The following is a 16,689-nucleotide window of genomic DNA, read 5'->3' as shown; positions in this document are numbered from 1 at the left end:
CAGCACTGCATACTGTTGTTCCGAAGGACGTTCTTTCGGCTCTGTTCGAATCCAACCTACACGAAACGGTAACCAAGGAGCAAATTCATTTTATGTAAAAGATCTGCGTTCTGCCACCCACACTTATAGAAACTAGCCTGTCGTCAGACTTACAAGCTTCCTATCCAGACCAAAAGTGTGCATGCATCTACCCGCGAGAAACACTTGAAACATAATAAGACTGAGACCACAACCCGTCAGTACGCAGCTATCTTAATAACACCGCTTAAAACGATGTTAAGAGCTCTATATAAATGAGATTAACGTAACAGTGAAAATCTGTTTTAATACACAACTGCTATAAAGGAAGAACGTTACCAGTCAATAGAATAACGCTCTCAACTATCTTCTCCAGTACATGACTACAGATGAGGAAATTTTTGACATCGTAGGGAAGGTGCCTGCTGCGAGTAATGAAAACGTTAACAACCGCGTCAAAAGCGACGACTTTATGACCAACTTTTCTATCAGTTATTTGAGTGGTGCTGTGCATCTCAATGCGATTTCCTTTTCTCTGCCAATCATATCATCTCAGAGCAAACATTACACACAATTTCCACAATTATTTGTTATGTATGTTCTATCTCTTCCTTCCTCTGCAATTTTCGCACTCAAAGGCTTTACTTAGTGCTGCGGAAGTTATTACCTGACGTGTTAATACATATACTGTTGTAACATGACGGACACATTTTGTAGGTGAGAGTTTAGGGTGGCGGATCGTATGTGCGATCTGCCGGGGACCTCGACTCGGCCAAATAGGCTCTAATTCCGCTGAATACTTTTAGCGTGCTGGAGGGTCCCACCTGGGGAACACCTGAACCACAAACAGCCACAACTACTGAAAGAAGGTACCTGGTTAAACAACAGAAGTGACGTATGGGGACACTAACTGCCAAAGATAGATAATGCTATCCGTCCTGAACATGGTCAGTATGGCGGAATACGATAAATGATTTTACTGAGGAACATGATAGATATAGCTTAACAATAGTACGTAATAAGCAAGCACATTGGCAAACATTGAATGAAGAAACAGTGTATTGCACGATATACTTAACGAAAGACAGGAAAGTGTGCTAGCACTTGTAAAACTAATAACACAAAAAGTACTTTTCACATTATAACAGTCAAGGAAATATCGGATATCTAAAGGTATTAGCTATCAATGCAGCTATTAGAAATTGTGATCCCATATAACAGACTGGCGCAAAAGCACGAATTACTTACTATAATTACACGATTAATTTGCTTATAATCCAGTATCAGTGAGGAACATATTGAAGCCCAACAGCATGTCAGGCTAGAAGCACTATAGTACCATAACACAAATTCAGAAGATATATAAGTAATATAGTAGTATTTATTTAGAAAAGTGATAAATAGAAAGTTAAAAATTAAATAGATAAAATACGATAGAAATGTACGAGAAACACCAAAGCTGAATGCGCTGTCAGAAAGAGGAGACAATGTACTATAAGAAAGGTACTATCCTCATTCCTTATATACAAAATTCTCGTGTCACAGTGTTAGTTGCCATACTCTTTCAAAACGGCTCTATCGATTCTGATGAAATTTTACCTGTAAATTCGGTAGGTCTGAGAATCGGTCGTAATCTATTTTTCATACCCATAAGCGATAAGGGTGGCCCACCCCAAAAATATTTTTCTATTTTTTGGACAGAACTTTTTTTTATGATGTAGCATTACAAAATACACACAACCCTAAATTTTCACCCTTCCACCACCAACCACTATTTTTTACTAGCGATTTTAGTAATTTAATAATTTTCAATCCCGGTCGATAACTGATCAATTATCACTTGATCAGTTATCCCCGTCAGGTCTCTACCTGTGATAGTCTTTCACTATTCGATAGATAGGTAATTGAAGAAAACGTACCAAAAGCAACGACTCGAATATCCCTCTTTGAATCGACTTAACTAGACCGAGAAGTTTAACTAGGTAGCACGCATCATTCGCCAAACCGACATTTAGGCCTAGAGCACACGCATCGATTTTTATCGTACGGAAATACATCGTACGATCAAATTCTTTTAGTGGAACAAAGAAGTTCCTATGCTCTCCTTTGTTCCTCTAAAAGAATTTAATGGTAGAATGGTTTTACATACGATAAAAATCGATGCGTGTGCGCTTGGCCTTATTCGACACGAAATTGCCGCTATGTTTGTATGCTCATGGATGAGCCGTGTATCGGCTGCAGTTGTTAAATCCGCGCGATCTACCGTAGAATCGCTAGAACTAATAGTGGCCATTACTACCGAACTTCCTCCTAAGCCTTTTCTCACTCCCTACACAGTTTTCGGCCATTATTATTGTTTGTGTCACGAGCTCCCACCAACAACGGTTATTGTGTTACACGTATACATTGTGTTACACGTATACATTATTCTTATAGACTAGAGATAATTTATACGGTAAAACAAAGTTTACCGGGTCAGTTGTAACATATAAAGATTTTCAGAGGCGGAACGAAGTTCAGCGGGTATACATTGTGTTACACATATACATTACTCTTATAGACTAGAGATTATTTGTGTGGCAAAACAACGTATGCCGGGTCAGATGTAACATATAAAGATTTTCTGAGGCGGAACGAAGTTCGCCGGGTATAGCTAGTACATACATTTACTTACCAAATGATTTACCTATGTGGTTTACCTTTTTTTCTTTATCATAAACTCACACAGTTATGAATAAAAATAAAAAGAGTCAATCTCATTTACCAGTTAACGTTGACGCTAACAATTGGTCTGGTTTTTCTTATACTGATAGCGCGCAAGCAACCACGCTTATAACTTTTGTGAAAGATTGTTCCAGTAGTTTGTTTTGTACTGGTAATATGTGTTCTGACGCAGATTTGTTACGTCAGAAGCCAGGGAGATGGACGAAGCTTCGAGCGATCCGAGGGCAGTCCATTCTGCAAAGAGGTAGCAGAGTTTGGCGGAAGCGGTAGCAGCATATCACTGCCGTACGGTGGTTTTGGGCGGCGAATAGTTTTGACGCTACCTGTAAACTTTTAGAAGTTAGTCTGGCGTGGGACTTAGTAAAGATTGCTAGAAATAATGGACAGTTGATGACTACTATGAACAATAATGTTAGTTTGATGACAGGAATGATAATAAGGAACTTTTTTGAAACTTCAGTTAGTTGTTTCCGTTAGCATACCGATAACCTTGATTTATTATCGTTGTGATTATAAAGGCTGGGCGAAAGCCTACTGACGGAACAATCCCCGCCAACAACCTTACCCTCCCGTCCACGTCCATGTCGTGAATGAATAAACCTCTTCGCTATGTGTATGCGCTTTCAGCTAGGTGGCGGCGGCAAAAGAAATCTTAAACTTTGCATAAGGAAATAAATAAAGACAAAAATTCCTGGATCTCCAATTTGGAGTTTGGAACAACAGCTCAGCAGCTTGTTCTTCATAAGAGAAATTTCATGTGGAAATTTCCCCTCAAAAACTTTGTAATCTGGATTGATCAGTTTTGAAGCTAAAATCGTAAAGAAAATTAATTTGACGCCTTGTAAATCTACTAGCATAAGAACAAAACAACAGTATATCTTTGATTAACTGCTAAAATAAAATGAGACACATGTGTTCTAACTGAATCAAAGGAAAAAGCAAAAGGACGTGGCACTATAAAGGGATACATACAATTTACAGTGGAAAGGTTAAAAGCGAATAAAAATACAAAATTTCCTTAATGATACGTGGATCATGAGATGAAAGACGCCTCAACAAAAGTAGGCTTAAATAGACCTAAAGAGAATTTATAAGAGAAAAGATGATTACCACAATCGGTACCAAAGACGAATAATTTGATATAGTTACTCCAGTTGTAAGCAGTGCAAATAAAAAGAAGTAAATTTGGATACTAGAAGGCTTAAATGCAAGAACGACGAAATATGGTGTAGGTATCTATTCTGTATCTATATCTATACTAATAATAAAACTGTAAAATCGTTATGTTTGTCTTTTTGAACGCACTAATCTCCAAAATTACGAGTAAATTTTCGAGGGGTTTTCACAGGTAACATGAGGGCAGCTTGGGGCAACATCTAGTCTTTATATCATCAAACTCGGAACACGGAGAAAATGATATCCTAATTTAAAGTTTTATCTAAGATCTTCTGTTCAGGGTATTAGTTTGGATGTAGTGTATAGCATCAAAGAACTAACGGATGACGCTGTTAGTTTTTATTTTAGTAACAGAATTAAGGGCCGCAATATTACCTTTACGAATATAAACTAACACTGAATTTACTTTGCTAGAATATATGGATTTACTGATTTCGCTTTGTGTATTAAAAACTTGCTTGTTTCGATATGTTTTAATTATGTTTGACTTCCTGGCTAGGAAAAATAAATTTATTGGTTTTGCTTTCTGATTTGCGAGCCTACACATTACATTTGGATTTCGTTTTCTTTATGAATAAAAATGAGCAGACCACGGTCTAATTTTTCTGCGTACACTAGAATGGCTAAAAGACAGGAGTATGCCGTCTCAAGAGTCCAATGAAGATCGTAAGGCGAGACTTGTGGCAAGACAACATCAGGCTTTAACTGGCTTTTTAGAAAATCCTTCTAAATGCGAGACATGACGTAACTCTGATCGCACTTACGGAGACTTAAAGTTACTTCTCTCCAATGAAAGATGACAGAAGCGGAAATTTTGACGGAAAGTGGCAAATGTGAGTGAGTTTTTATAACACGAATCCCGCTTTATTCCTAACAATTTGCCATTTCACTATCGGCAGCTTATCATTTTTTTCTTAAATTTTGCTTCCAATACTGTTACCTCGCTGATTAAATAACAGGGAGACAGAGCTAGTGCTACTAGCGCACCTGTGGTTAGTTAATGTATCACTACCGATAACGTCTGACGACGGTCGTTTTCGTTTGTGTGGTGGCGCCAGTTTTTCACTGTGATTTTTGTTTTTCTGTGAATGTCGATTTTTAATTTCCACGTCGGTGCATCCACCCATCGAGGATTTAAATTGCATTGCACATAGGCTTCTCAGGGTAAATATCGTTGGTTGTGGAGAATGCCGCCTGGTTGCACTCCCGGAAGTTTTTGAACTAGCTGTTTACTGTCGTCGCAAAACAATAGCTATCACTTTCAGTGATTTCATTTGAACAATATTCTATTGTATTAGTAATTAAACCTTACATGTATCAGAATACGTCTTCCAGATTGTATTTTTAGCTTCGATTTCAATGTTCTTTATTATAGTAGCAACTGAACTTCCTTCCAGAAACAGACACTAGCAGTTGCTCCAAGACGAAAAGAAGAGGACGAATCTCTAAGATGATTTATGGCATTCGTGTGGAATGATTTGGGGAATCTATCTGCTGCCTCCCCAACACAGTTTGACAAAAATGTTTCAGCACATTTTGTGCCGCCTTCTGTGGTTTTATTCGTTTATTTTCCTTCTTCAGCGTTGTTACATGTCAACTTTTACAGAAACTTTTGACACAAAACATTTACATTTGTAATATGAGCGATTATTGTCGTTTTTTTACATGCGCAAACCAGTGTAAAAAAAAACGACAATAATCGCTCATTTTAGAAATGTAAATGTCTTGTATCAAAAGTTTCTTGAAAGGTGAACATGTAACAATTTTGCAGAAGGAAGATAAACAAATAAACTCACTGAAGACAGCATAAAAAGTACTGGAACATGTCTGGGTGAAAATAAAAGTTCGAAGATGTCTTGCATAATGTGGAATTCCTCTCGATCTTCCTTAAAAAGCACAGATATAAGAAGAGCTGCAATATTCACAAGATGATTATGGGTTTATAATTAAAAGCTGTGATGGCAGAAAGAAACAGAAAAAAATTACTTTGTGGCATATTACTTCTAAGACTTTTGAAATGAAAAGTTTAAAATTCTCTGGATGTTGAAGAAGAGTTGACAATGAAGAATACTTACGGTATCTATAAGATCGACGTTTAAATATCAAGAATATAAATTCAGAGAGAGGAATAATATATTGGAAAAGGTGATGGACGTGGTTAAAGCTATTGTCACAACTACTTAACACGCATATTGTCGAGGCAATGTAGGAAAAGATAAGTTAGTTCAGCAAGCATATTACACTGATCTCATAACATGGACTCCTGAGAACTATGGTAGGCAGAACTTAAGCCCAAAACATATGTCAGGAAAAGTCAAAAAGAAATGCAGAGTGGTTATGCTATGGGTACTCTGTTGCATGTCTCTAGATTTGAATAATGGAGAAACTGTTTTAAACAATCATTACCAGATGAGTGATGGTCTTTGTGTTAAGCAGCGGTTCTCTCCGGTATTCGAAGTGACATGCGTTAAGATCTTCAATTTTTGTAGATCCGTCTTCCACAGTTTCGTGTAATGTTACGGTATATTGATAATTTTTACTTTTAGACTGTCTAACTACAACTGGATGAAACACAGTTTTCGTGCCATATGCATTTCGAGTTTATTCTCTGCAAAGCATCTTCAGTGGCAGGTTGCGTGGGCGTTTTCCTATATGTTTTGTTTCTGTTCCATTTTTGGTGCTGTTCCTCTTCTTACAATTGTCACTTGGCGTTTTTGTTTTTCGCATTTCACAGCACTAGGAACCGAACACTTCTTCTGATGCAATGAAAAACATTGCACCAAAACCTATCACTGAAGATGCCTTCAGAGAATAAAGGCGACACGCGTATGACACGAAAATTGTCTTACACTCAGCTGTAATTAGACGGTCCAAAAGTAAAAATTATCAATATACCATAAAGTGACGTCAGTTATGGTTTCTTCCATTTATCGTGGAATACTTAGGAGACATAACACACAACTTTTCGAGAGCAGTCACTGCTTTTTCAGCTGCGACAGAGATTTTCAAAGTTAAAGAGAAACGAAGAAACGTAGGCAAGGCCTTTGTTCCCCGTGTTTTATACAAGAATCTTGAGACGACTAAAACTAAGAACCCATTTCCTGTCATTCCTACGTATGTGATTGACTTCTTTGATTTTAAAGATGCTGCTGAAACGTTGTTTGAGCAACCATGTAAGCTGTCCAAATGCAATAGGATCAAAGAGTCTCATGTTTATCCGTCTCAAAGAGCTGTTAAAAATCCTTCCTTAGAGACAGTAGAATGAAACAATGAAAGTGTATCTCAAGGAGGATGTATGCCATGCCGTACTTCATCTGAAAGACCAGCCATGTTTATGAGTTGCAAAACAGAAAAACCTACTGACGCTGTTCCCATTTTTTGCTCAGCAGCACAGAGATTTTCGCAGAAAACTTCGCAACATCTGATCCCAGGAACCGAGTTGAATAAGAAACAGACGTCAACACTGACCGATATTTTTCTTCATTTCAGTTTTGTTGTTCTCTTGTAAAAAATTTAAAAGGAATGAGGAATGGTTTTCATTCTACTAGTTAGTAAATTACTGATGTATTTCTGTACTTGTATTACACAAATAAAACATAATGCCTCAGTATTAATGACACTTTAAACAAAAACTTTTTAATTGGGACTTACAACCATTCAGTTTCCTGGTTTGGCACTTAGAAAGTTCTAAATAATCTATTAAATTTAATTTGCCTCATTAGTTTTCAGTGATGGGGTGCCGAGCATAATTCTGTGGTATCAGAATACCTTCTCAGTTTTTTGTTTTCAAACGTTGTGTACAATTGTGTGAGATACATTATCTTTTGAATCTGCCGGCAAATTTCAGATTTTTCGATACAGACGTGTTCCTTTTCTTCTCTTCAAATGATTGACAGCTTCAAATTAGTCCACAAATTAAAGACTGCTAACACAACGTTCAGAAAACAGTGTTGAACTTATAATAAAACAGAATTTATCGCCAAAGAAGTCACTGAATTAGTGAACGAGATAACTGTGAAATGTTTAACTACCACCTTTTCGTTGTAAATGCGTCTACATACCCTTCAATATTTGGGAACCTTAGTTGACGATGGACGACCTCTTCAACGACATTTATGTCTCAGTGTAGATCACCAGCACAACACACAAGTTGTGAGGGCAGCCTGACTTTATGGCTACTGCGGATAGAAGGTTTCATGGCTATAATGGTTACCCAGTCTCACTCGTTAAAAATGGAAAGCAAATTCTGAATGCCTAGCCTTCCCAGCAATCATCAGTCTATTGAACTCACCTTTTTTTCGTGACTGACATCGTTCGCTATCACTTGATCTTTTTCTAATCATTTTCTTCAGGTGGGAGTGTAAACTAAAATTTTATGTAAGAATAGTTGGTTCTGATGTAACATAACAGATACTTACGGCTACTACATAAAATTGTTGGAAATTATACGTCCATTTCCATATGTTCTGTTTACTTATTGCTTTTTAACACCTTTCTTCGTGTGGTTCAAGCTTTCACATTTGGTTTTGTAGTGGGTTTTGGTTCTGTTTAAAGTTGTTGTGGTGGTGTGTACGTGTAATTGTAAAGCGAATGTAGCAGCAAGAATAAGTGTATTATTTGAAAGAAATAAATAATCTCTGATAATTCTTATTTATGTGCTGCGCAGCCCTACGATAATGAATTATTTTGTCATACCTTATCACTACAAATAAATACTGAAATGCTGTTTCACTACTTCAGTAAGTGACATTAAAAGCTATGCACCAAATAAGTAATATATCACACCACAACCTCTTCCCGTAACAACACTGGAGTCGTAAATATTTTTATTTAAAGTCACTGGTAAATTACTCTGAGAGAAATGAATCTTACGCAACAGCCACAAAAATTACTTACTAGTCTAAGATTGTTCTGCTGAATTTTATTTTCACTGTTAGAATAGGAAAATAATAAATTCCTGTGGGTTCTTGTCCTAGAAGTTCAAATATTGCAATATCGATCGAAGGAATTAATGTGTGATTATTTCTGCAGTTTCAAATTGCCGCTCATGTAATGGCGGAAGATAAAGAACAAAACTTAAAACGTTCATAGTTGGTTATCTAGTTACAAATAAAAGTCCGTACAATATAATTCCATTTAGTAAACTGTAGTTTATATTTTTCTTTTGATCACTTATCACTGTCTTTTACAATATTTAAAATAACAGACCTCAGCTTATCTTCGATTCAGCCGCTTCATACATCATAGAGAACAATAGAAAAAGAAAATTTCACCGACAGTACAATGGCAATAATTCTTTTAGTGTATTATCTTTTTTATATGATTATTCTTTGTAGAAAACTGGTTACAAAAATAATACAACATATTGTTTTTATTTCACAATAGAATAATAAGTCACAATAAAATAATAAGCCTTTTCTCAGTTCTCACATATAGGTTTAAAAGTCGTTTCTGGAAAAACATTCATCACTTCATAAATCTCGAGCACTGTCGCATACACTGGTGTGACAAAATATTGGCGTTGACAATACAGTTTCTCTTTTAGAGGATCATAACCACCTCCTTTTCCCAGTGGTGTAATGGGTTCTGTGGCGGATAGCTCCTATGAACTAATCCTGGAAGGCACATAATACGAGAACACTGCTCTCATGATTCTGGCAACTTTTAGAAAGGCCTTTTGTAGTGATTGAGATGTTTCATACGAAATACAAAGTCAAAATCCCTCACTTCCGATAACTAGCTTTACTTAAAATGCTATACAGGGTTATTACAAATGATTGAAGCGATTTCATAGCTCTACAATAACTTTATTATTTGAGATATTTCCACAATGCTTTGAACACACATACAAAAACTCAAAAAGTTTTTTTAGGCATTCACAAATGTTTGATATGTGCCCCTTTAGTGATTTGGCAGACATCAAGCCGATAATCAAGTTCCTCCCACACTCGGCGTTGCATGCCCCCATCAATGAGTTCCAAAGCATCGTTGATGCGAGCTCGCAGTTCTGGTACGTTTCTTGGTAGAGGAGGTTTAAACACTGAGTCTTTCACATAACCCCACAGAAAGAAATCGCATGGGGTTAAGTCGGGAGAGCTTGGAGGCCATGACATGAATTGCTGATCATGATCTCCACCACGACCGATCCATCGGTTTTCCAATCTCCTGTTTAAGAAATGCCGAACATCATGATGGAAGTGCGGTGGAGCACCATCCTGTTGAAAGATGAAGTCGGCGCTGTCGGTCTCCAGTTTTGGCATGAGCCAATTTTCCAGCATGTCCAGATACACGTGTCCTGTAACGTTTTTTTCGCAGAAGAAAAAGGGGCCGTAAACTGTAAACCGTGAGATTCCACAAAACACGTTAACTTTTGGTGAATTGCGAATTTGCTGCACGAATGCGTGAGGATTCTCTACCGCCCAGATTCGCACATTGTGTCTGTTCACTTCACCATGAAGAAAAATTGTTGCTTCATCACTGAAAACAAGTTTCGCACTGAACGCATCCTCTTCCATGAGCTGTTGCAACCGCGCCGAAAATTCAAAGCGTTTGACTGTGTCATCGGGTGTCAGGGCTTGTAGCAATTGTAAACGGTAATGCTTCTGCTTTAGCCTTTTCCGTAAGATTTTCCAAACCGTCGGCTGTGGTACGTTTAGCTCCCTGCTTGCTTTATTCGTCGACTTCCGCGGGCTACGCGTGAAACTTGCCCGCACGCGTTCAACCGTTTCTTCGCTCACTGCAGCCCGACCCGTTGATTTCCCCTTACAGAGGCATCCAGAAACTTTAAACTGCGCATACCATCGCCGAATGGAGTTAGCAGTTGGTGGATCTTTGTTGAACTTCGTCCTGAAGTGTCGTTGTACTGTTATGACTGACTAATGTGAGTGCATTTCAAGCACGACATATGCTTTCTCGGCTCCTGTCGCCATTTTGTCTCACTGCGCTCTCGAGCGCTCTGGCGGCAGAAACCTGAAGTGCGGCTTCAGCCGAACAAAACTTTATGAGTTTTTCTACGTATCTGTAGTGTGTCGTGACCATATGTCAATGAATAGAGCTACAGTGAATTTATGAAATCGCTTCAATCATTTGTAATAGCCCTGTATTTTAATCGTATCAATGAGTCAGAGCGTCGGTGAAGACACGTAACTCTCGTATTACCTCGTCTAAGCAACATCCAATTTCTGTTTCGTATCTTCTGGTAGAACAGAATCGCGTGATACACATCGCAACATTCTGCTTGATTTTTGAGATTTTTCTAGCTTTTTCCGTTTGAGTTCAGTAAATCCATACTAGTGTATAAAGACAAGTCGTTGTTTAACATTGTTACCAGAAACCTTGAAAAGTACTCGATCGATTTACTACGAATTTTTGCAGAATACTCTAATGAACATCCGGACAGATATGGAAAAGAAAACGAAGTCCCATGCTTCTTGACAGAGCGTAGGGGAACGACCCGCACCGCCGTACTAGACAAGGTCCTGATGGAGGTGGTTTTCCCATTGCCATCCTCCGACCGTAATGGGGTTGAATGATGATGATGATGATGAAGACGACACAACAGCACCTAGTCATCTCGGGGCAGGTGAAAATCCCTGATCATTCCGGGAATCAAGCCCGGGACCCCGGGCTCGGGGAGCGAGAACGCTACCGCGAGACCAAGAGCTGCGGACATCGGACAGCTATAGACTGTATATTTAAAATGTGGGTAATACTTGAACATACATGCAACATATAAACAGGAAACGTTGTTACGAAATGCCTCGAAAAGTTCTGAACTTACTTCACATTTTTACACGGTACTCTAATGAACATTTGGATGACCATAGGTTATACATTTATTTTTAATGTCGAAATATGTATGTATACTATACAAATGAGATAAGTTGTTACCAAAAGTCTCGAAAAGTTCTTGACAGGTTTATTTAAAATATTGCACAATACGCTAATGAACATTGAGACGGATATAGACTGGGCAATATATTTCTAATATATATGACATGTAAATATATATTTAATATAGGAAGAGAAGACGTTTTTAGAAAAAAATCATAAAAGTTCTTGACGGATTTACTTCGATTTTTTACAAGATACACTAATAAACAGTCAAATGGACGTAGGCTATATATGTCTTTTTTATGGCAATATAGGGGAAGTCACGTAAATGATGACATTTAGGTATATTATGATTTTACGGCCTTTTCTTTAAAGTCAAATACTTCATGTATCTCCTTTACATCCAAGCTCTTAAACATTTCCTAAAACTGAAGATGCTTTCAGATAGACCTATTTTTTTAGTGATAGAACCATTCGTCAGATTACGGTATATGGAGGATAAGACGAGTTTGGCGTGTGGGTAAGATGATGAAATGAACATTTTATTTAGAAAACAAAGCAATCAAATAACTTTGTTTCCCTGCAATTTACATCCTTACACTGAGCATGATCCCACTCTTGGCATCGAGAACATGGATACCAAATTTCTTTCTTTTTCACCCCAATAGATGTCGTCTCTTTCATCGACACAATCAGAATCACGATCGGCGTAGTCAATTTCGATGGATGAGTTTGAAGACGAGTTGCGGAAATCTATTCTAGTATTTTTTTTTTTTTTGTGCATTCCAAAGCCTCCGCTGAACACAAGATGACGTTTAAGACTTTTGTTCGTTTTTCTGCCTTTGTATTCGCAGTCTCTTTTAATTTTTTATCTCCTTTCATTTTCCATCTTGTTTATTTTTCTCAAATTCAGCGCCAACATATCCAGGTCCTGCACCATGAAGATATACTGGCTGCATTTTAAGCCTCGGGCACTGTGGCACTGACATAGCAAGCAACGCTGACATTTTTCCCCCTTTCAGCAAAGGAAAACTTTATTGTCTTTCTTTTGCCAATAGGATTCAGTTATGGTGGTTCCTTGGTGGGAACAGTTGAATATCATGTCTCACCAACATTAAAAATCTAGAGGGGTTCACTTACGTATTTTGTTCTTTTTGCTCTGTGTACATCAAGGACTCGCTCTGCATTTAAAAAAACTTGAACCACGACATGAAATTTTCAATAAAATCTTTCTCTGCTATAGTTTTACGTTTTCCGTATATGTGCTCTATGTTCTTAAATTCAGCACAATCGTAGACAGTTCGAGCGAAACCTGACTTCGTTAGTGCAAAAAATCTTATGTTTGAATCGATGATATATTGCTCCAGTTCTTTTAACTGGTCTTCATTAAACCTATTTTTGAAACTGTTGGCGTTTTATGACAAATCCTGAAATAAAATAAGCAATGTGAACTATTAGCTTGAGAATGAGGTTTCCGAACATTTCAACGGCAAGGACTTTATTTTAATTTTACGTTTAATCCAAAATAAACAGATAAAATATCAATTTAAAATAAGATTTTAAAATATATTTAAAAATGAATAAAAGCAGAGCTTACTACATCAGTACGTTTTTTCACATAGCGACGTAAAGTAGCTTCAGGGTGGTTGAACTTCCTAGCGGCAGCATTAACAAGATTTCCATTTCTTTGGTGCTGCATTGCCTCTGTCGCTGGTTCATTGCTCCATTTCTGTCGACCTGTCTAACTTACGTACACTTTCTCCACGTTCATTACGTTGCATGTAATCAAAATAACACTACACGATACCAGAGGAATTAGAAGCATGGAAACAGTGAGAGGCGGGTAAGATGATGGATTCGCCATTGCAACTGCAGTAGATATTTTGGATACAAAATTAATCATGCACAGAGTTTCACAGAATAATTTCATTAAATCGTTATTAAAATATCAATGAATCTATAAGGCTTAAGAAGAAGCAATTAATATTCATTAATATAAAAATATTACTTACGTGAAACATATAAAGGTATTACTTACATGAAATTTACTTAAAACGTAGGAAAAATAGTTACAAAAAATATGATGATGTAGCGAGTCTAGTTCAACAGGCATGCCTGCAGAGCGCGCTAAGGAAGTAATACCATAGTAGATGTAGCACCATCTGTAGAGTTACCGGAGAAATTCAAAATTCGTCGTATTAGGCTTCTCGTCAACTTACCCGATCTTCTCCTACAGGTTAAATCAAACTGCAAGAAAGAAAATGCAGTGCTGTGAAAATGTGCGTTTTTCTTTTCTTTCATCTTTTACAGTAGCAAGGCAGTAAACTGTTGTATAAATTGTTTCTCAGGTACATTCTTTCTCCTTATTATTATTATTATTCGTTACAGTCAACTTTGGACTACGCTAAGCATCAGTCATTTCTTGTGCTTTTTCTTGCGTTCTTCCCAGTACTTCTTCATTTTTTCTGAGTGGGCTTCTTTACGTTCTTGCGACCAGGTTGTTCCCGTCTTCTTTGATTGCGTTCGGTCTTTGAATCCCTGTATTTTGTTGATGGCATTCCTATATTCCATTCTGTTGTAAACTGTCTCTGGTATAATGTTCATTTCTGCAATGTCTTCTTTTACTTCTTTCAGCCAGTTAATTTGTGTCTTTCTGCTTTCCATGTATTCCAGGATTTTCTTTGCCGTTCTTTCTGGTGCCATTCTTTTGACATGCCCATAGAAACTCAGTCTTCTCTTTTTAAAGGATGTTGTCAGTTTTTCAATTTTCTCGTATAACTCTTTATTGGATCGCAATTTATAATCCTGTCCATCCTTTTTAGGTCCTAAGATCTTTCTCAGTATTTTTCTCTCTTTTATTTCCAATTTCTCCAACAGACGTTTTCTGTTCAGTGGGATGCATTCAATCGCATACAAACTTTCTGGTTTTATTACCGCATTGTAGTGCCTGAGCTTGGCATTGATGGAGATCGACTTTTTATTGTATACATTTCGGCATAGCTGGTATGCCGTTTCCATCTTTATTGCTCTTTCCTGTAGTGAAACATTTGGTAACCCTGTCGGTGTAATCCATTCCCCTAGATACTTAAATTTATGAACTCTCTTAATTATTCCATATTTAGTTTGCAATGTCTGTGTTGGGTCTGTTTTGTCCTGTATCATCAGTTCTGTCTTTTCATACGATATTTGTAGACCTGTCTTCTCAGCGATCTCATGCAGCATTTCTATCTGAATCTTTGCTGTTTCGATGTCATCTGCCAATATTGCCATGTCATCAGCAAATGCCAGACATTCAATTTTTGTTTTATTTCTTCCTAACGTTATCCCATTTTTCACTCCAGCTTCTGCCATCTTCTTTCTCCATTCCCTGACCACTTTTTCAAGGACAATGTTAAACAACAGCGGGGAGAGCCCATCCCCTTGTCTAACACCTGTTCCAATTACAAACGGTTGTGACAATCTACCCAAAAACTTCACTTGCGATTTTGTTCCCGTAAGGGTTTCCTGGATTAGACTTTTGCTTTTATCATCAATCCCAAATTCTTCTAATGTGTTAATCAGAGTTGGTCTATCAATAGAATCATATGCTTTTTTGAAGTCTATGAATGTAATTACTAGATTTTTCGATGTGCGTGCGCGAAGTTGTATTATGGAGAGTAGACTGAATATCTGTTCACTGCATGATCTTCCTTTTCTAAACCCAGCCTGATATTCACCCAGTTCTTTCTCTACCTGATTTTCAATCCTGTTTTGTAGTGCCTTGGATAGGATCTTATAGGCCACTGATAACAATGAGATACCTCTGTAGTTATTTGCATTTGTCTTGGCACCCTTCTTATGTAACGGATGAATCAATGCTGTCTTCCATTCCTCCGGAATCTTCTCTGTATTCCAAATCTCTTCAAACAGCGCCTCGAAATTATTTATTAAGTTTTCTCCTGCGTATTTCAGTAGTTCCGCGACTAACAAATCTTTACCAGATGCTTTATTGTTTTTCAATCCTTTCAAGATCTCTTTAATTTCTTCTTTATTAGGCGGTTCAGAGTCTGGTAGCTTATTCTTAGGCTTCTCAAATGTCAAGGTTTCATCAGGTCTTTTGCAGCTTAGCAGCGTTTCAAAGTAGTTCGCTAGGTGTTGGCAATTTTGTTCCACGCTGGTGATCAGATTTCCTTTTTCATCTTTGAAGCAGAGTGTCGGTGGTTTATATCTTGTTATTGTAGTTCTGAATGTTTGAAAGAAATTGCGTGTATTATTCTTAGAAAATTCATCTTGTATTTTCTGTATTTGTTGTGTGTCATATTTCCTTCGTTCACTTTTAATGATTTTCGTCGTTTCACGTCTTTGCGTTTTGAACTGCTCCCAGTCAGTTGGCCTTTTGGTTGAGTTGTATTTCTCCCAAGTTCTGGCTCTTTTCTGTAGTGCTTTCTCACAGACCTCATTCCACCAGGGATGCTTTTTCTTTTTGGTTAGTAAAATTGTTTGTTCTGCTGCGTCTCGTATTGAGGTTGCAATTTCTTCCCATTTGTGACTTTTGATTTTATCTGTCTTTTCCTTGTAGTCGTCTAAGACTTGCTGATTGAGCATTAAGTCCTGTACTCTGTATTTGGCTATTTTTGTTTCGTCACTCTTGTGACTTCTTTCTGGTGTTAATTTCATCTTAATTTTGGTCAGATAATGGTCAGAATCAAAGTTGGCCCCTTTCACCACCTGTACATCTTGAATGTCCCTTGAATTATCATAACTTATTGCCACGTGATCAATCTGGAACTCGCCAAGTAATTTGTTCGGTGATTTCCATGTTGTTTGTTTTTTGGGATTCTTCTGGAATTTAGTTGTCATAATGTTCAATTTGAATTTCTCACAAAACTCTACTAATCTCTGGCCATTCATGTTAGTTTTAGTGTGTGCTGTAAACCTCCCTGTGCTTTTTGATAATTC

Source organism: Schistocerca serialis, chromosome 7 (genome assembly GCF_023864345.2).
Source record: "Schistocerca serialis cubense isolate TAMUIC-IGC-003099 chromosome 7, iqSchSeri2.2, whole genome shotgun sequence".
Lineage (NCBI taxonomy): Eukaryota > Metazoa > Arthropoda > Insecta > Orthoptera > Acrididae > Schistocerca > Schistocerca serialis.
Note: the sequence above shows the minus strand (reverse complement) of the source record.